The sequence below is a fragment of the Xenia sp. Carnegie-2017 genome, unplaced genomic scaffold (genome assembly GCF_021976095.1).
Source record: "Xenia sp. Carnegie-2017 unplaced genomic scaffold, XeniaSp_v1 HiC_scaffold_23, whole genome shotgun sequence".
NCBI classification, from domain to species: Eukaryota; Metazoa; Cnidaria; class Anthozoa; order Malacalcyonacea; family Xeniidae; genus Xenia; species Xenia sp. Carnegie-2017.
In genome coordinates, this window is record NW_025813486.1 from 6,843,906 (window position 1) to 6,866,388 (window position 22,483).

At 34.2% G+C, this 22,483-nt stretch overlaps 2 long non-coding RNA genes across 2 annotated transcripts; both read right to left on the reverse strand.

Moving 5' to 3' along the window:
* Window positions 1-225: 225 nt before the first annotated feature.
* On the reverse strand, window positions 226-21,392 carry LOC124449740. The gene is made up of 3 exons (XR_006949559.1): window positions 21,382-21,392; window positions 3,350-3,406; window positions 226-258 (listed from the first exon to the last, which is right to left on the reverse strand). It is a non-coding gene; the product is annotated as an uncharacterized LOC124449740 (long non-coding RNA).
* On the reverse strand, window positions 7,167-7,471 carry LOC124449753. Its single transcript, XR_006949572.1, has 2 exons — window positions 7,435-7,471; window positions 7,167-7,196 (listed from the first exon to the last, which is right to left on the reverse strand). It is a non-coding gene; the product is annotated as an uncharacterized LOC124449753 (long non-coding RNA).
* Window positions 21,393-22,483: the final 1,091 nt, after the last annotated feature.

The following is a 22,483-nucleotide window of genomic DNA, read 5'->3' on the forward strand; positions in this document are numbered from 1 at the left end:
CTGAGCAACGTCAACATGGTTTGGACCTAACGATTGTTTTCAGATTTCAGAGGCTCTTTCGTGAACCTCTATGGCTTTGTCTTAGTTTCCAGTTTTTCAAACGCAAACCAAGATTGTTTAAGAAACAGCAACATCAACATGATTTCGACCCTAACACTTGTTTTCCAATTTCCTAGAGGCTTTTCGTAAAACTCTGTGGCTAAATCGTACTTTCAGTATCATAATACACCAAACCAATATTGTATAAAGACGCAGCTTCTCTAACATGATTTGGACCTAACGATTGTTTTTCAATTTCTAAAGCTTTTTGTAAAACTCTATAGCTTTATCATTACTTTCAATATAATGCATTGCACCAGATTAGTTAATGGAATCAATAACATTAACTTATAATTTGGACTTAACGATAGTTTTCAGATTTCTAGAGCTTTTCGTAGACCACTATGGCTTTGTCATGGTTCCAGTTTTATAAAACGCAAACCAAGATTTGTTAAAGTGCTTAACATCAACATGATTTGGACCTAACGATTGATTTTCCTAATTTCCTAGAGCTTTTCCTTGAACCTCTTTGGCTTTGTCGTACTTTCAGTTTATAAAACACCATACTAAGATTGTTTAAAGACTAGGCAAGATCAACATAGTTGGACTATATCAGTTATTTTTTGAATTTCAAGGCTTTTCGTAAACCTCTATGGCTTTGTCGTAGTTTTCAGTTTTTTCAAACACAAAACCAAGATTGTTTAAAGACTTAGCAACATTATTATGATTTGGACCTAACGATAGTTTTCGAATTTCTACAACTTTTTCGTGAACCTCTTTAGCTTTGTCGTAGTTTCCAATTTTCAAACACCAGGCCAGGATTGTTTAGAAACTAATAACATCAACATGATTTGCACCTAACGATTGTTTTCGATTTCTAGAGCTTTTTTCGTGGACTTCTATAGCTTTGTCGTAGTTTTGATTTTATAAAACACCAAACCAAGATTGTCTAAAGACTCTGCAAAATCCAACATGATTTGGACCTAACAATGGTTTCAGATTTCCAGGGCTTTTTCGTAGACCTTTATGGCTTTTGTCGTAGTTTCAGTTTATAAAACGCCAAACCAACATTGTTTTAAAGACTGAGCGACATCAACATGATTTAGACCCTAACGATTGTTTTCCGAATTTCTAGAGCTTTTTCGTAAAACTCTGTGGCCTCGTCGTACTTTCCAGTGTATAATACGCAAACCAAGATTGTGTAAAGACGCAGCGACTCCTAACATGATTAAGGACCTAACGATTCTTTTCAATTTCTAGAGCTTTTTCGTGAACCTCTAAAGCTTTGTCATAGTTTCCAGTTTATAAAACACCAAACCAACATTGTTTAAAGACTGAGCGACATCAACATGATTTGGACCTAATGATTGTTTTCTAATTTCTAGAGCTTTTTGTAAAACTCACTGTGGCCTCGTCGTACATTCCAGTATCATAATACACAATCCTAGAATTGTGTAATGACGCAACAACATCAACATGATTTAGACCTAATGATAGTTTTTTCAATTTCCTAGAGCTTTTTTCGTGAAACTCTTTGGCTTTGTCGTAGTTTCCAGTTTTCAAACACCAAACCAAAAGTTGTTTTAAAACAGCAACATCAACATGATTTGGACCTAACAGTTGTTCGAATTTCACCAAGTTTTTATGAAACTCGGCTTCGTCGTATTTTCAGTATCATAATACCACACCAAGAATAAAAGTTATTGTAAAGAGGCAGCGACTCTTCTTGTAGTTGGACATAACGATTGTTTTCAATTTCCTAGAGCTTTTTCGTAAAATCTATAGCTTTCATACTTTCCAGTATTATGATACACACTACGAAGATTGATTAAAGAATCAACCATAAGAACATGATTTATACCTAACGATTGTTTTCCGAGTTTCTAGAGCTTTTCATAAACCTCTCTAGCACATCACGTAGTTTCCAGTTTTATAAAACACCATACCAAGATTGTTTAAAGACTGAGCAACATCAACATGATTTGGACCTAACGATTGTTTTTCAAATTTCAAGAGCTTTTTTCGTGAACCTCTATAGCTTTGTCGTAGTTTACAGTTTTCAAACGCAAAACCAAGCTTGTTTAAAAGATCAGCAACATCAACATGATTTTGGACCTAATGATTGTTTTCTCCAATTTCTAGAGGCTTTTCGTAAAACTCTATAGCTGTCGTACTTTCTAGTATAATAATACACAGTAGCAAAGATTGTTTGTAGAAACAGCAACATTAACATGATTGGGACCAAAGATTGCTTCAATTTCTAGAGCTTTTTCGTGAACCTCAATGGCTTTGTTGTAGTTTCCAGTTTTTCATTACACCAAACAAAAGTTGTTTTAAAGAAACTGCAATATCTACATGATTTGGACCTAACGATACTTTTTGAATTTCTAGAGCTTTTTCGTAAAACTCTGTGGCTTCGTCGTACTTTCCAGTATCATAATACAACAAACCAAGATGGTGTAAAGATACAGCGACTCTAATATGATTTGGACCTAACGATTGTTTTGAATTTCTAGAGCTTTCATGAACCTCTAAAACTGTCGTAGTTCAGTTTTTCAAACATTAAACCAAAGATTGTTGTTTAAAGAGACTGGAGCCAAAATAAACATGATTTAGACTTCTAACGATTGTTTTCCGAATTTTTAGAGTTTTCCGTGAAGCTCTATAGCTTTGTCGTAGTTTCCAGTTTTTCAAAACACCATACCAAGATTGTAAAGACAAGAGCAATATCCAGCATGATTTGCACCTAACGACTGTTTTGAATTTTACCTAGAACTTTTTCGTAAAATTCTGTAGCCTAAATCGTACCAGTATCATAATACACCAAACCAAGATTGTGTAAAGACGCAGCAACATCAACATGATTTGGACCTGTGGCTTCTTCGTACTTTTCAGTATCATAATATATCAATCCTAAATTGTGCAAAGACGCAGCAACATCAACAGTTTGGAATAACGATTGTTTTCGAATTTCTAGACCTTTTTGTGAACATCTTTAGATTTGTCGTAGTTCCAGTTATATATAACACCAAAACCAAGATTGTTTTAAAGACAGAGCAACATCAACGCGGTGACCGAACGATTCTTTTTGAATTTCTAGAGCTTCTTCGTGAACCTGCATAGCTTTGTCGTAGTTTCAGTTTTTCAAACGCAAACCGAGATTGTTTAAAGACACAGCGACTCCTAACATAGTTGGACCTAACGATTGTTTCCAATTTTTTTAGAGGCTTTTTTCGTAAAACTCTATAGCTTCATTGTACTTTCCAGTATTATGATACTCACTACCAAGATTGATTAAGGAATCAGTAACATCAACATGATTTGGACTTAACGATTGTTTTTGAATTTCTAGAGCTTTTTCGTAAACCTCTATAGCTTTGTAGTAGTTTCCAGTTTTATAAAACACCATACCAAGATTGTTTAAATACTGAGCATCATCAACATGATTTGGACCTAATAGTTGTTTTCAATTTCCATAGCTTTTTCCGTAAAACTCTATAGCTGTCGTACTTTTCAATTATCATAATACACAGTAGCAAGATTGTTTATAGAAACAGCAACATTAACATGATTTGGTTAAAGATTGCATTCAGATATCTAGAGCTTTTTCATTAGCAGAACTCTAAAACTTTGTCGTAGTTTCTAGTTTTTCAAATCCAAACCGAGGATTGTTTAAAGAATCAGGGCATCATGATTTTGACCTAACGATTGTTTTCCAGATTTCTAGAACTTTTCGTAAAACTCTGTGGCTTTATCGTACTTTTCCTGTATTATGATACACACTACCAAGATTGATTAAAAAGAATTAGCATCAACATGATTTGGACCTAACGATTGTTTTCTAATTCCAAGAGCTTTTTCTTGAACCTTTTTTAGCTTTATCATTACTTTCCAGTTTTATAAAACCCACACCAAGATTGTTTTAAAGACTGAGCAAGATCAACATGATTTGGACCTAACGATTGTTTTTGTGAATTTCAAAGGCTTTTCGTAAACCTCTATAGCTTTGTCAATGGTTTTCAGTTTTTTTTCAAACCCACAAAACCAAGATTGTTTTAAGACTTAGCAACATTAACATGATTTGGACATAATAGTTGTTTTTGAATTTCCAGGGCTTTTCGTAAAACTCTACACAAGCTTTGTCATGCTCCAGTATCATGACACAGTAGCAAGATTGTTTATAGAAACAACAACATTAACATGACTTGGACCTAAAGGTGCTTTGAATTTCTAGAGCTTTTTCATTGAACCTCTATAGCTTTGTTGTAGTTTCAGTTTTCATACACGAAACCAAGATTGTTTAAAGAGACTGCAACATCAACATAGTTTGGACCCTATCGATTCTTTTGAATTTCTAGAGCTTTTTTCGTAAAATTCTGTGGCACAATCGTTTTCTTTTCAAGTTTTACTCGACACCATACCAAGATTCTTCAAAGACAGAGCAACATTAAGCAGTTAGGACCTAACGGGTGTTTTTGAATTTCTAAGAGGCTTTTCGTGAACCTCTTTAGCTTTGTCGTAGTTTCCAGTTTTTCAAACACCAAACCAAGATTGTTTAAAAGAAACAGCAACATCAACATGATTTGGACCTAGCAGTTGTTTTCAGATTGCTAGAGCTTTATATGAACCTCCTATAGCTTCGTCATGGTTTCCAGTTTCAAACTAAACCAAGATTGTTTAACGAATCAACATCAACATGATTTGGAGCCAATGATTGTTTTTGAATTTCCAGGAGGCTTTTTTCATTAAGACTCTATGGCTTTTGTCATCCTTTCAAAATTATAATACACCAAACCAAAGTTGTTTAAAAAGGAATCCCAACCCAACATCAACATGATTTGGACCTAAAGATTGCTTTTGAATTTCTGCTTTTCTTGAAACTCCATGGCTTTTGTAGTTTCCAGTTTTCCAAACACCAAACCAAGATTGTTTAAAGAAACCATAACATCATTATAGTTGGACCCTAACGATTGTTTCAATTCCTAGAGCTTTTCGTAAAACTCTATAGCTTTATCTTACTTTCCAGTATCATAATACACAATAGCAAGATTGTTTAAAGAATCAACAACATTAACATGATTTGGACCTAAAGATTGCTTTTGAATTTCTAGAGCTTTTTGTGAACCGCTATAGCTTTGTCGTAGTTTCAGTTTTATAAAACACCAAAATAACATTGTTTAAAGACGAACAGCATCAACATGGTTTTGAAACCCTAACGATTGTTTCCAGATTTCTGCAGGAGCTCTTTCGTGAACCTCTATGGCTTTGTATCTTAGTTTCAGTTTTTCAAACTCAGAAACCAAGATTGTTTAAAGAAACAGCAACATCAACATGATTTCGACCTAACTGCTTGTTTTCAGATTTCTAGAGCTTTCATTAATCAAAATCATGGCTTCGTCATGCTCCAGTATCATAATGCAAACCAATATTGTATAAAGACACCTTCTCTAACATGATTTGGACCTAACGATTGTTTTCAATTTCAAGCTTTTCGTAAAACTCCTGCCAAGCTTTAATCGTACTTTCCGTAATATAATACGCATTACAAGATTGATTAATGAATCCAGCAACATTAACATAATTTTGGACTTAACGATAGTTTCAATTTCCTAGAGCTTTTCGTGAACCACCTTAGCTTTGTCGTAGTTTCCAGTTTTATAAAACACCAAGAGCCGGAATTTGTTAAAGTGTAACATCAACATGATTTGGACTAACGATTGATTTCCTAATTTCTAGAGCTTTTCCTTATTGAACCTCTTTGGCTTTGTCATGCTTTCCAGTTTTATAAAACACCATACTAAGATTGTTTAAAGACTGAGCAAGATCAACATGATTTGGACATATAGATTGTTTTTGGATTTCAAGGGGCTTTTCGTAATGAAGCCTCTATAGCTTTGTCGTAGTTTTCAGTTTTTCAAACACAAAGGCAAGATTGTTTAAGACTTAGCAACATTATTATGATTTGGACCCTAATGATTGTTTTGATTTCAAGAGCTTTTTCGTAAAACTCTATGGCTTTGTCATGCTTTCCAATTATCATAATACACAGTAGCAAGATTGTTTATAAAACAACAGCATTAACATGATTTGGACCTAAAAGTTGCTTTCGAGATTTCTAAGAGCTTTTCGTGAACCTCTATTGCTTTGTTGTAGTTTCCAGTTTTTCTTACTAAACCAAGATTGTTTAAAGAAACAGCAACATCAACATGAGATTGGACCTAACGATTGTTTTCCAGATTTCTAGAGCTTTTTTCGTGAGCCTTCCTCTATAGCTTTGTCGTACTTTTCCAGTATTATAGTACACATTACCAAGATTGATTAATGAATCATCAACATTAGCATAATTGGTTTACTTGATAGTTTTCAATTTCTAGGACTTTTTCGTGAACCTCTATGGCTTTGTCGTAGTTTCAGTTTATAAAACACCAAACCAAGATTGTTTAAAAGAATCAGCAACATCAACATGATTTGGAGCCATTGATTGTTTTTGAACTTCCAGGGCTTTTTCGTAAAATTTCCATGGCTTCGTCGTACTTTCCTGTATCATAGTACACCCAAACCAAGATGAATTAACAAAAAAGACGTAGCGACTCTCCCGCATGATTTGGACCCTAACGATTGTTTTTCAGAAATTCCTAGAGGCTTTTTCGTAAAACTCTGTAGCTTTGTCGTACTTTCCAGTATTATGATGCACACTACCAAGATTGATTAAAGTGCTTAACATCAACATGGTTATAGACCTAACGATTGTTTTCTAATTTCCTAGAGCTTTTTCTTGAACCTCTTTAGCTTTGTCATACTTTCCAGTTTTATAAAACTACCACACCAAGATTATTTAAAGACTAGGCAAGATCAACATGATTTGGACCTAACGATTGTTTTTGAATTTCAGAGCTTTTTTCGTAAACCTCTATAAGCTTTGTCGTAGTTTTCAGTTTTTCAAACACAAAACCAAGATTGTTTAATGACTTAGCAACATTAACATGATTTGGACCTAATGATTGTTTTGAATTTCAGAGCTTTTCGTAAAACTCTATAGCTTTGTCATGCTTTCCAGTATCATAATGCACAGTAGCAAGATTGTTTATAGAAACAGCAGCATTAACATGATTTGGACCTAAAGATTCTTTTGAATTTCCTAGAGCTTTTCGTGAACCCTCTATGGCTTTGTTGTAGTTTCAGTTTTCCAAACACCAAACCAAGATTGTTTTAAAAAAGAAACTGCAACATCATTATAAGTTGGACCTAACGATTGTTTTCGGGCTACAGGGGCTTTTTCATGGCTTCTACCGGCATCTTTCCAGATATATAATACAATATGGATGGCTGAATCCGGCATGTATGATTTGGACTTCAGGATGGCACTTGGAATTTCTGAGAGCTTTTTTGCCAGACGCTATAGCTTTGTCGTAGTTTCCAGTTTATAAAACACCAAACCAACATTGTTTTAAAAGACTGAGCAACGTCGGCATGGTTGGACCTAACGATTGTTTGAGATTTCCAGAGCTCTTTCGTGAACCTCTATGGCTTTGTCTTAGTTTCCGGTTTTTCAAACATAGGCCAAAGATTGTTTTAAAAGAAACAGCCAACATCAACATGATTTCGACCTAACACTTGTTTTGAATTTCTAGGAGGCTTTTTCGTAAAACTCTGTAGCTAAATCGTACTTTCCAGTATCATAATACACCAAACCAATATTGTATAAAGACACTGGCTTCTCTAACATGGTTGGACCTAACAGTTGTTTTCCAGATTTCCTAAAGCTTTTTTTCGGCGTAAAACTCTATAGCTTTATCGTACTTTCCAGTAATATAATGCATTACCAAGATTGATTAATGAATCAGCAACATTAACATAATTTGGACTTAGCGATAGTTTTCAGATTTCTAGAGCTTTTCGTGAACCACCTTAAGCTTTGTCGTAGTTTCAGTTTATAAAACACCAAACCAAGATTTGTTAAAAAGAGTGCTTAACATCAACATGATTTATGGACCCTTTGATTTGGCTTTTCTAATTTCAAGGCTTTTTTCTTGAGACCTTTTAGCTTTGTAGTACTTTCCAGTTTATAAGAGCCCACACCAAGATTGTTTAAAGACTGAGCAAGATCAACATGATTTGGACATGCTTAGGTTTGTTTTAGATTTCAGGCTTTTCGTAAACCTCTATAGCTTTGTCGTAGTTTTCAGTTTTCAAACACAAAACCAAGATTGTTTTAAAGACTTAGCAACATTATTATGATTTGGACCTAATGATTGTTTTTAGTTTCAGGCTTTTCGTAAAACTCTATGGCTTTGTCATTACTTTCCAGTATCATAATACACAGTAGCAAGATTGTTTGAAACAGCAACATTAACATGATTTGGACCTAAAGATTGCTTTCAGATTCTAGAGGCTTTTTCGTGAACCTCTATTGCTTTGTTGTAGTTTCAGTTTTTCATACACACTAAACCAAGATTGTTTAAAAGAAACAGCAACATCAACATGAATTGGACCTAACAGTTGTTTTCAATTTCTAAGAGCTTTTTTTTCGTGAACCTCTATAGCTTTGTCGTACTTTCCAGTATTATAATACACATTACCAAGATTGATTAATGAATCATCAACATTAACATAATTTGGACCTAACGATAGTTTTCGAATTTCTAGAGGCTTTTCGTGAAGACCTCTATGGCTTTGTCGTAGTTTCCAGTTTTATAAAGAGCACAAACCAAGATTGTTTTAAAGAGATCAGCAACATCAACATGATTTGCAGGGCTTCATTGATTGTTTTTTTACCCCAGACTTCAGGGCTTTTCGTAAATTTCCATGGCTTCGTCGTACTTTCCCTGTATCATAGTACATAAAACCAAGATAGTGTAAAGACATGCTTGACTCTCACATGATTTGGTTCCTAACGATTGTTTCGAAATTCTAGAGCTTTTCGTAAAACTCTGTAACTGTCGTACTTTCCAGTATTATGATACACACTACCAAGATTGATTAAAGAATTAGCAACATCAACGCCAGTTTAGACCTAACGATTGTTTCTAATTTCTAGAGCTTTTTCTTGAACTCTTTGGCTTTGTCGTACTTTCCAGTTTTTATAAAACACCACACCAAGATTGTTTAAAGGAACTGAGCAAGATCAACATGATTTGGACCTAACGATTGTTTTGAATTTCAAGAGCTTTTCATGAAACCTCTATGGCTTTGTGGCGTTTCAGTTTTTCGACACAAAACCAAGATTGTTTTAATGACTTAGCAACATTAACATGATTTGGACCTAATGATTGTTTTTGAATTTCCAGAGCTTTTTCGTAAAACTCTATAGCTTTGTCGTACTTTCCAGTATCATAATACACATTAGCAAAGTTGTTTTATAGAAACAGCAACATTAACATGATTTGGACCTAAGATTCTTTTGAATTTCTAGAGCTTTTCGTGAACCTCTATGGCTTTGTTGTAGTTTCAGTTTTCAAACACCAAACCAAGATTGTTTAAAGAAACTGCAACATCATTATGATTTGGACCTAACGATTGTTTTTTCAGATTTCCTGGGCTTTTTTCGTAAAACTCTAGCTTTGTCTTACTTTCCAGTATCATAATACACAATAGCAAAGATTGTTTAAAGAATCAGCAACATTAACATGGTTGGTTCAAGATTGCTTTTGAATTTCTAGAGCTTTTGTGAACCGCTATGGCTTTGTCGTAGTTTCAGTTTATAAAACACCAAACCAACATTGAACAAAGACTGAGCAACGTCAACATGGTTTGGACCTAACGATTGTTTTCAGATTTCCAGAGCTCTTTCGTGAACCTCTATAACTTTGTCTTAGTTTCAGTTTTTCAAACACCAAACCAAGATTGTTTTAAAGAACAACCAACATCAACATGATTTCGACCTAACACTTGTTTTCAATTTCTAGAGCTTTTTCGTAAAACTCTGTGGCTTCGTCGTACTTTCCAGTATCATAATACACCAAACCAATATTGTATAAAGACGCAGCTTCTCTAACATGGTTGGACCTAGCAGTTGTTTTCAGATTTCTAAAACTTTTTCGTAAAACTCTATAGCTTTGTATCGTACTTTCCAGTAATATAATGCATTAAGATTGATTAATGGAATCCAGCAAGTAACATAATTTGGACTTAACGATAGTTTCAGATTTCTAGGAGCTTTTCGTGAACCACCTTAGCTTTGTCGTAGTTTCCAGTTTTATAAAACACCAAACCGTTGTTAAAGAGATTAGCAACATCAGCATAGTTTGGACCTAACGATTGTTTTCACAATTTCCAGAGCTTTTTTCTTGAACCTTTTTAGCTTTAGCGGTACTTGGTTTTATAAAACCCCACACCAAGATTGTTTAAAGATAAGGCAAGATCAACATGATTTGGACCTAACGATTGTTTTTGAATTTCAGAGCTTTTTCGTAAACCTCTATAGCTTTGTCGTAGTTTTTCAGTTTTCAAACCTAGAAACAAGATTGTTTAAAGAGACTTAGCAACATTAACATGATTTGCGGACATAATGATTGTTTTTGAATTTCCAGGCTTTTCGTAAAACTCTATGGCTTTGTCATTACTTTCCAGTATCATAATACACAGTATAGGGTGTTTATAGAAACAGCAGCATTAACATGACTTGGACCTAAGATTGCTTTTGAATTTCTAGAGCTTTTTCGTGAACCTCTATAGCTTTGTTGCTTAGTTTCCAGTTTTTCATACACCAAACCAAGATTGTTTAAAGAGCTGCAACATCAACATGATTGGACCTATCGATTCTTTTTGATTTTCTAGAGGCTTTTTTCGTAAAATTCTGTGGCACATCGTTCTTTCAAGTTTTATAAAACACCGTACTCAAGATTCTTCAAAGACAGAGCAACGTAGCATGATTGGGACCTAACGGGTGTTTTGAATTTCTGAAGCTTTTTTCGTGAACCTCTTTAGCTTTGTCGTAGTTTCCAGTTTTTCAAACACCGAGCCCAAGATTGTTTAAAGAGGCATAGCATCAACATGATTTGGACCTAACGATTGTTTTCAGATTGCTAGAGCTTTTATATGAACCTCTATAGCTTCGTCGTAGTTTCCAGTTTTTTTTTCAAACTAAACCAAGATTGTTTAACAGATCAGCAACATCAACATGGTTGGAGCCAATGATTGTTTTTAGTTTCCAGGGCTTTTTCGTAAGACTCTATGGCTGTCGTATAGCACCAGAATTATAATACACCGACCAAGATTGTTTAAAGAGATCAGCAACATCAACATGATTTGGACCTAAGATTGCTTTTTGAATTTCTACTGCTTTTCTTGAAACTCACATGAGAGCTTTTTTTGTAGTTTCCAGTTTTCCAAACTACCAAACCAAGATTGTTTAAAGAAACCGCAACATCATTATGATTTGCTGGACCTAACGATTGTTTTTCAGATTTCTAGAGCTTTTTCGTAAAACTCTATAGCTTTATCTTACTTTCCGAGTATCATAATGCACAATATGTAAGATTGTTAAAGAATCAACTTAACTTGATAACATGATTTGGACCTAAAGATTGCTTTTGAATTTCCTGAGGCTTTGTGAACCACGCTTCTTAAGCTTTGTCGTAGTTTCAAGTTTTATAAAACTTACCAAACCAACATTGTTTTAAAGACCAGGCAACGTCAACATGGTTTGGACCTAACGATTGTTTTCAATTTCCAGAGCTCTTTCGTGAACCTCTATAGCTTGTCTTAGTTTCGGATTTTTTTCAAACACCAAACCAAGATTGTTTAAAGCAGCAACATCAACATGATTTCGACCTAACACTTGTTTTCAATTTCTAGAGGCTTTTCGTAAAACTCTGTGAAAACGTCGTACTTTCAGTATTATAATACACACCAGGCAATATTGTATAAAGACATGGCTACTCTAACATGATTTGGACCTAACGATTGTTTTCAATTTCTAGAAGCTTTTTCGTAAACTCTGTAAGCTTTTATCGTACTTTCAGTAATATAATACGCATTACCAAGATTGATTAATGAATCAGCAACATTAAGCATAATTTGGACTTAACGATGGTTTCAGATTTCACAGAGGCTTTTCGTGAACTACCTTGGCTTTGTCGTAGTTTCCAGTTTATAAAACACCAAGTAAGATTTGTTAAAAGAATTAGCAACATCAACATGATTTGGACCTAACGATTGATTTCTAATTTCTAGGCTTTTTCCTTGAACCTCTTTAGCTTTGTCGTAGCACCAGTTTTATAAAACACCATACTAAGATTGTTTAAAAGATTTAGACAAGATCAACTTGATTTGGACATATCGATTGTTTTTTGAATTTCAAGAGCTTTTCGTAACCTCTATGAAAGCTTTGTCGTAGTTTTCAGTTTTTTCAAACACAAAACCAAAGATTGTTTAAAGACTTAGCAACATTATTATGATTTGGACCTAATGATTGTTTTGAATTCCAGAGCTTTTTCGTAAACTCTATAAGCTTTGTCGTACTTTCCAGTATCATATTAATACGCGACGCAAGATTGTTTATAGAAACAGCAACATTAACTGATTTGGACCTAAGATTGCTTTCAATTTCTAGAGCTTTTTTCGTGAACCTCTATTGCTTTATTTATGGTTTCAGTTTTTATACACTAAACCAAGATTGTTTTAAAGAGCAACAACATCAACATGAATTGGACCTAGTTGTTTTCCAATTTCTAGAGAGCTTTTTTGCATTGAACCTCTATAGCACATCGTACTTTCCAGTATTATAATACACATTACAAGATTGATTAATGAATCATCAACATTAACATAATTTAACTTGGACCTAACGATAGTTTTCAATTTCTAGAGAGCTTTTTCGTGAACCTCTATAAACTGTCATAGTTTCAGTTTATAAAACACCAAACCAAGATTGTTTAAAGAATCCAGCAACATCAACATGATTTGGAGCCATTGATTGTTTTGAACTTCAGGGCTTTTCGTAAATTTCCATGGCTTCGTCGTACTTTCCTGTATCATAGTACACCAAACCAAGATAGTGTAAAGACGTGGCGACTCTCACATGATTTGGACCTAACTTGATTGTTTTCTAATTTCTAGAGCTTTTCTTGAACCTCTTTGCTTTGTCATTACTTTCCAGTTTTATAAAACACCACACCAAGATTGTTTAAAGACTGAGCAAGATCCAACATGATTGGACCTAACGATTGTTTTTGAATTTCCAAAGGCTTTCGTAAACCTCTATAACTGTCGTAGTTTTCAGTTTTTTCAAACACAAAACCAGATTGTTTAAAAGACTTAGCAACATTAACATGATTCGGACCTAATGATTGTTTTTAGATTTCCAGAGCTTTTTCGTAAAACTCATAACTGTCGTACTTTCCAGTATCATAATACACAGTAGCAAGATTGTTTATAGAAACAGCAACATTAACATGATTTGGACCTAAAGGGTGCTTTTGAATTTCTAGAGGCTTTTGTGAACCTCTATGGCTTTGTTATGGTTTCCAGTTTTTCATACACCAAACGAGATTGTTTAAAGAACTGCAACATCAACATGGTTGGACCTAACGATTCTTTTTTGAATTTCTAGAGCTTTTCGTAAAACTCTGTGGCTTGTCGTTCTTTCATTTTACTCGAAACACCCTTACCAAGATTGGTGTTTAAAGACAGGCAACATTAACATGATTGGGACCCTAACGTGTGTTTTTGAATTTCTAGAGGCTTTTTCGTGAACCTCTTTAGCTTTGTCGCTGTTTAGTTTTCAAAACCAAACCAAGATTATTTAAGTCCATTTAACTTAATTGTACTTATGGCATTAACCATTATCACTGCCTTTTAATACTCTAATAAAGCAGGATCTTGGTAATGTTAGAGCTCCAGAAATAGCATTTACCTATCGTATAAGAGTTTTATTTTTTGTATTTTATAAAGTTGACTTTAAATGTCATGCTAACAAAAAGCAATTGAGAATAAAAATTTAATCAATCAGATATTATATCATTCAATAATGTAAATAGATGCAGAAATGTGATTATACATCATCCAAATACGTCGTGAAAAGTGTTTTGCTACTTTACATCTATAAAATAAAACCTTTAACTACCATCTATCGTCTGATTTCTTACTTGTTTTTTCCTGTCAGTAAACTTTTCATTGTGGTTCTTTCATTAAAAACTAGAAAAGTTCCTAAGTTCTGGGTTGTTTTTCAATTCGTCATTACACACCAGACAGCCGCACGCACCCGAACTGGGATTTCAAATAGAATTCCCTTAGGATCATCGACTTTGAAATGGATGGTTTTTAGTGCCGGTCGCAATCAATCGATCTGTCAATGAAAGCCAACAATCAAAATAATCATATACGTAAAACAATTTATTTGTCTTTTCCAATCTGAGTAAAATTCTATTTTACGGTATCTTTTATGTTCACTTGCCTTTTTCACTAACTGTTTTACTGTTTAAAAACAGTTTATATTCCAAATGTGATTTCTTTTCCTTGGAAATTCAAAAGTGCTTGAGATCTGGATTGTTTTGATTCTTTAGCTAGACCTCACAGTAGCATGCACTCGAACAGGAGATTAGGGAATTTTTGAGAATATACGCCTTGTGATCGCCAATCTTATAAAATGGTTCTGGTTGAGGTTTGGCCGCAGTCGATCGTTCCAATGTTGGTTAATATTTCGAATAAGTCTTAAACATTCTGTCCATGAAAGAGCCATATGTAAAATCTTTCCAGTCACCACGTCCGTTCTAAAAAATAATCATGGCTTATCATATCTATTTTGCTTTTCCAATCTTGATTCACTATTCAATTGTTGAACGACACTACACAGGGATCATTTGTCTTAATCTACTGAAGATTTCCAACTACAAAATAATTCAAATTTCTCGTCATCCGACGCATAAGAAATGGATGTTTTAACGCCACAGTAGCTTGGATGTTTTAAGAAATGGATGTTTTAACGCCATAAGAATGTCATAAGAAATGGGTGTTTTAACGCACGTTAGCCGATGGCCTGTCTTTGGGTTCTCAGTTTAACATCCACGATGAAGGTCTTTCAATGTTTCATCCTTGATTTCCTCCAAGCCAACAGGTTTCCATTCAGCATATTCATCAGTCTATACGGTTTAGTTCCAAACGAGTGTTTACCTTTTGTTGCAATATAATAGAGATTTACCAATCCTGCATTCTAAAAGATTAACAATGTAATGTTACAAATTGACTTTATACATACATATTTATTACAATGGATTATATTCCTAGCATACCATTACATCAGACTCTTTCTTGTGCAAATCCTTTATCGGCTATCTTTATCTTCACAATATGATTCAGGAGCAATCAATACTCAGTTCCGTGTTAGGCTTGCTCTCAAATGTCGTACAATCATTATTCAACATTACAGATAGGCGAGCAGAATAAATCAGAAATTTGCCTTGTGAATCTCGAAGAACATTGGTGGGCTTTAAATCCACGATGAAGAATAGGATTTGGGCCCGCTGTGAGATCAGCTAATCCTTGCAAAATTTATCTGAGGGAATTTCGGGAAGAGCTTTTGAAGATCACTTAAAGAAGATTCTGCAAACTCTCCAATGATTCATTCACATAAAGTCTAATATCAAATATACATATTCTATTTCCAGTCTCTTCCTCTAGGAAGAGTAATTCACAACATATTTCAGAGCACTTATCTTGCACGTTGAATTCATTCAAATTTTCACTCGTGCAGCGCAAGCTGGTTGTAGCTATCTCGATGTATTCGTTTTACTGCTTTACCGTAACCATCCTTACCTAGTCAAGAAAACACGGGTTGCATCAGCTGGCTTTGCCAGTAAAAGATTCTTTTTGAAGGAATTATCATTACATTGCCCACCACTTTAACCTCGTCACTTTAAGTGCGTCCATATTCAATCAATTTTAAAACAATTCTCGCCTTGTTTCGTTGACTCATCAATGTATTTCCGCTCTTGCCACATAATTCCACAAAAAGGAATTAGATAAAATATTACATTCAAAGATGAAAGAAACAGAAATAAATGCACGTCAGAATAAACACACTTTCCCCAAACAGGAAAAGGATATTATTAGCTATCGTACATTTTGAAAAACTTATCAACAGCATTAAGACAAATCATAGGTTCTTTAATTGTACAAACAATCCATTGTAGGCAATTAGCCAATCAAAACTAATTTAAATCTACATTCAAAGTAAGATTACTAATTTCCTTTGAAAATTCGTTCACATAAAACACTTTTAAAACATGGAAATTATTCCTGTAACCTAACATAATTGTTTTGCAACATTATCACATTTCCGCGTCATAAAAGAAACCTGGTCATCAGTTTACTTATATAAAGAGCAGGGGAGCCAACGACTGGAGCTTTTGGCATAGCCACATAGCCACTACTTGGAACTTCACTAGAGATATAGCAAAGTTCAAGTGAATGTAATTAACACGTGAGTAAATTTCCTGCGAGGGATTTGGGCTGGTGGCCCATGTTGCATAAAACGATCCTCTGCGTTCTGTTTTGAAGAACCACGGAAGTAAAATAACACATGCTCAGATGGTCCATCTTCAGGGAGCATCCGAAGATGGTAGGCAGGTGCTTAGGGTATCTTGCAGGCCGTAAAGTATGTTAATAACTTCAAAGTTCACTGAAGATATCTTCATCGTCAAAACTTCCAACCAGAAACATCTAAACAAATCAGGTTACAGTGTTAGTAAAGACCAGGATGCTGTGTTAGTAAAGACCAGGATTTACTGTGTTAGTAAAGACCAGGTTACCTATTAAGTGAAGATATAATCTTCGCACTTTGCTGAACAATTTAAGCAATTGTCTCATGAAGACCTGAAAAATGAGGTGACTCAGCTTGGGATTCGAACCCACTTGACCTCTGCGGTGACGGTGCAGTGCTCGGCCAGCTGAGCTATGAAGACACACAGTGGAGAGGCTCCTTTCACGAGAAAACATAGGCCAACAAAATTGACCTGCTCTCCACTGTAGCTGACTTCATGGCTCAGTTGGGCAGAGCACTGCACCCGGCACCGCAGAAGTCATGGGTTGAAATCCCGTTGAGTCACTGAATTTTTTCAGATTGATGAGACAATTGCTTAAATTGTCCAGCAAAGTGCGAATCATATCTTCATTTAATTTCAAACACCACACTGCATATAAAATTCTTTCATACCAGGTTACTATAATAGAAGACTAATTTACGACTAATAATTAACTATTATTTGGTACTGATTACCTGCACGTATTATGTAAGACTAATAACATTACAAACAACAACAAACCAAGATAGATGTTAACATGATACAAACCTTAAAATTTTCTCCAGACATAACAGCATTTTGAAGCAATTCATTTTGTATCGTGATCAAACATAAACTTTACAATACCAATCATTCCTAATGCTTTCGTTGTACTTAAGACTAAAATCGTGCAGAAATATTTTCTTGAGCAGGATCAGAAACCAATGCAGATTCAAAACAATATTTTTGCATACCTTGGATGTCCTAGCGTAAGAAAATTAGAAGAAAAACATGCAAATTAATATATTTTTATAGATCGTCAGTTGATGTAGGAGATAGTCAGGGATCAATTACAGTTGTAAAATTAGTGACTTTTTATTATATTTACTATGTATAATTGGTCCTCTTACCTGCCCCGATACACAGTTGTACTGGCAAATTACTTCTTTCCTACACCATTGTACATACAAGATATTAAGCTCACCTTAAAATGCTGCTTGGCTACCAATGGTGTAAAATTACAAAACACAGGATCATAATTCCAACCTCTGTAACTTCCATTTTTCCAGATGATTAACGACTCGTGAAGCTCGGAAAAGATAAACACCACAGCACTTTAAAGGGACTTACTGAAGGCTGATCTCTTTCTCGGCGTTCATCCATGATTCAGGAAGAGTTATGTCAACATATGGAACAGATTTTATCCCTAGCGACCTCACGAGTTCGTCACGTAAACGCCAGCGTTTTGTTTTGCTAATAAATGACATTCATGGCTAAATTGCCGTCTAAGTTCTCGTGCTCTTCCTGGAAGAAATGCTTGGAAATTTAATCATCATAAGAAATAAAACTATGTATGTTAGTAGTGACCAGGATTCGAAAAACAAATAAAAAATATTTATGTTCTTTCTGTCTGTTTTAAACTATGATATCAAATCGAACCGTAGAACAAAAACAAGCAAAATGTAATATAAAATATTTACCCTTATAATGTTGGTGGAAATTATAATAGATGATTAGAAAGAGCTTCTTCAACGTCATCCATATTGGAGACACGTTACTATTAATGGCAGATTTGCTTCTAGGAAAATATGAAAACAATAATGGAGTAGTTAATGTTGTACAAAAATTGATTAGTAATAAGATCTGTATGAAGAAGAATAAGACAAATACAAAGATTAATTTGAACCATGATGAATAGGAAAATCAGTTTTTAATAATAAGACTTACAAAACTAGCATAAATTAGTTTTTAATATCATCATTTTAAGCAATTCATCAAATAAACTCCCATTTTCTAAGTAAATAAAGGTAACCATATACATTTATACACTAAATAGAGGTTAATTAACCACAATTTACTCAAACATTAAACTTAGCTACAATGCTAAAGCAAAAACCAAATATTTGCAGAGTTTTAAGTAGAAAAAATAGCTTTACAATGAAATGAATGATGGTGTATAAAATTTCTCAATGAAGAATGGCTTACTCATGGAATGGTTACAAATATACTGACACTAGCCTTGAAATCAACCCATTATTATTGATATTTGATGCAATTTTGTAGCTTATTGAAGAGTCAAATACCAAAGGTTTTTCAGCAGGGGTATGTTATTGCTTGAACTTTCTACTTTTACTTTTACATTACTTTTATACTTTTTATACTTTTTATACTTTTTATACTTGAACTTTTTGCACTTGAACTTTAATAATGTTAAAGTCACTAAAATGAAAATATCTTCACTGTGTGGAAAATAATGATATGGCTTCAATATTATTGCCTGAAAAATAGTTTCTTTTCAACAGTTTGGCAGTATCAAGTTAACTCATAACCAAATGCCAGCAGATAACAGAACAGGTGCTTTCGAGAATACATAGTGCTTTAGACAATATAAATGAGTACAAATCAATTTAAAACTCGCCGCCATGCATCAACTGATCCATTCGCGTCAAAATAACATTTAATCATATTATTTAATGGTTCATATCATTGGAATAAACACAAATTACAAAACACAAAGATGATTACTATGTAATTTTCGTGAAGTCTTCCGCATTTCCTATGCCACTATTTTACATCTGCTGCCTAACAGACCGGACACACACGGCACTGGCATAGGAGTTCCGATGCGATAATCTCAGCTCTAATCAATAATATCAATCAAATCAAACAATCAATAAAATTTATGATCGTAAATTTTGTGGAAATACACTCAAAACTGCCATCTAAATACTAAACTTAACAACCATTTGGAAATGATTGATTAAATGGTTCAATAATATGGTAGTTGTCATCATAGATAAGTTAGGTGGTCATTATACCATAACATGATTGTTTGTCACCTACAGATGAAGGTAGTCACTATTGGTAAAGATTGTCATCATAGAAAAGGTTGTCACCATTCAAATAGTTGTACCACAAATATATATCATTTTGACCATAAATATTGCGGTCATCTTTCGATGTCTTACATAACATAAGCTTAACATAATTTGCATTTAAAATGAAATGTTATCATAAAGAATAGCTTAGAACAAAACTAAATAAAATTTTAAGTTAGTTTAAATCGACACTAACTACGTTGACAGGTTTACAGACATAAAAAGTTAGTACTCTGCTGATAATGTGGATACAGTTTAAGATAGCACGATTCTTCATTAACACAGAGAACAACGAACTTCTATTTCAGTTCAGAGATGTTGAGATCTTCTATCTGAGAGTTTTCCAGAGTTTCGTCGCGTTGACACCGACACTATGCAAAATATTCGTCTTACACAAAGTTACTTCACTTTGAAAGTATTTTTAAAGCTCAAAACTAATCCAGGATTAGCTCTGGTGGATTTTTAAAGAAACCTTTCACGTATCATATTCATATACATCCGGTACACTCTCTTTCGTAGGTTCACAATTCTGTTATTATAAATGCAGAATTCTGGTAAGATATGAAGAAGATTTTTGAAAAAAAAAGTTTAGCAAGTTAACGACATAAAAATTATTTAAAACTTACAGTACAAAGGACCGGCAGTAAAATCCTCCACAAACTGTCGTTTAATCAGATTTGTTTTTACTATACGCTGATAAAAAATGATGTTTATTTTTAAACTTTAATTAATTAAACTGCTTATTGCAGTAATGTATTTAAACAAAAGCACATTAAAATAACGATTCCTAATGATTTGAAGTAAATGGGGCACTCCAATTTCTAGCCCGAGACAAATAAAGGGAATTTCACATAGATTAAGACAAATTACGAACCTTTAGCTACCCAAATTGGCTGGTTTTAAGTCATTTTCACGTTTATTTAAAGCCATCAATTCGCACTTCCAGTGGCTGTAGTGAGCACACTATGAAGACATATTTGCTGTTGTCGACGATGAAATGTTTGTTGTCAGTTATCGAGGTGTCAAAGATGATACGCCTCAAAGTCCCACTACTTCTTTAAATAATTACATATCTTCTCAGCTTAAAGATAAAGTGTCAGTATTTTCAAGACTTGTCTCATGCAGTGTCGTTGGCGTTCAATCAGGAAGGAGCTATATAGATCTTTGACTGAAGAATATAGAGGCATTCAAAGAAAAAGACATCACTTATCTGTACTTTAATCAATCAAAATAGCCGAACATCTGCAGGAAAGACAGCCTACTCCTTGTGAGACATATTGAACATGCCTCAAAGTAAGGAAGACGATTCCAAAGTCGATATAAAACGCACAAAGGAGTCCCTTTCGAAAGGATGTTCGCTGGATGAACTAGGAACAAGACAATCTACAACTTCGGTCAGCAATGACCTTTACAGAAAGGAGTCGAGCCTTAAAGGTAAGGCCAGACATCAGAAATGGGTTTGAGATACGACTTTAAACAAGTCATTATCAATGACCACAACTAAGCGAAGTTACAACTTTACTCATTAAATTCCTCTAGTCACTTATATATGCTAAACATAACGAGTTTTGGAAGTTAATAAAGTTGAGAATAATAATTTTGCTCGTATGATAAAGCCACTCGAGTACTCATATGTAGTTCTGGTAAAGAAAGTATTCTTATAATGTAATTACATTTGATGAGCTTTGGAGATGGAAGGCATGGATTTTCGTGTGATGGCGAGAAGATTAAAATAATTTGTTCACTTTGTAAATTGACGAATCATATATCTTTGCTACAACAGATGCTCAACTATCGATCAGAACATTATAAAACTCTGACACAGAAACCCGGCACGAAAGCATAAAAAGTAAAACAGAAGAAACGAAAACGACGCGTCGGCACCTTCAGTTGAATAATTTCGTCAGCAAAGGTATTTATCAGCGCCCGAACGAAAACACTTGCCAGAATGGTTGCCTGACTCAACCTGAAGTGAAAATTTGGTTTCAAAGAATCACGAATTCTAGGCAGAAGTGGACATGGAGGATAGTTTTGATACTCTGAGTATGACTCATGGCATTCACTACAATATACATGAGAGAAGGAGTTGTATATCATATTACTGCAGAAACTATACCTCTTATTTCCACCGCATGAAGGTGAATTTTGCAGTGGTTATAAACCCGTGCATTTAACTTCTGGCACCATTTTCTCAGCAACACATTTCCACTTGTGGTAAGCGCAAAAACACGAGATTGAAGAAGTTGGGAAGCAAAGATTGGTAAAAATAGCCGCAAAGTTTAACTAAGTCTTAACGACTTCGAGAAACAATTGCTCATTCAACTGTACAATAATCATTGTGAAAGTTTTACCACAACAAACGCTCAGCGAACGAAACAGCTCAAAGCAAAGTATTCCACTCTTCATAATCTACATATGTCAATACTTTAACCATAGTTAACAACCAAACAGAGACACAAGTCTATATGTACAAGAATATTGTCTTTATAGTCCTCTATCAGTTAAAACTCAGCAGACATGATTATAGAACAAGAGAATACGAATCCTTGACATTCGATGCAAGAGAAACATATTGTACATAAAAGAAAATATTTATTTTAAAGAACACACACATATATATATGTAGCTATATTAAATAAAAGGTGCAACTGTTTGAAATTTACAAAAAAATAGAAGTAAAATAGAACAAAAATGAGGTTCCACTATGTGCTGTTCCTTTATGTTTCTTCAATATATATTAGTTGGGTAACGATCACAGAAACTCAGTAATGAAAACTCTTTCAAATTCTGAACTAAATATTTATCGAGGCCGTTTATAAGATCATTACAGAATTGGTAGGTGGGAAG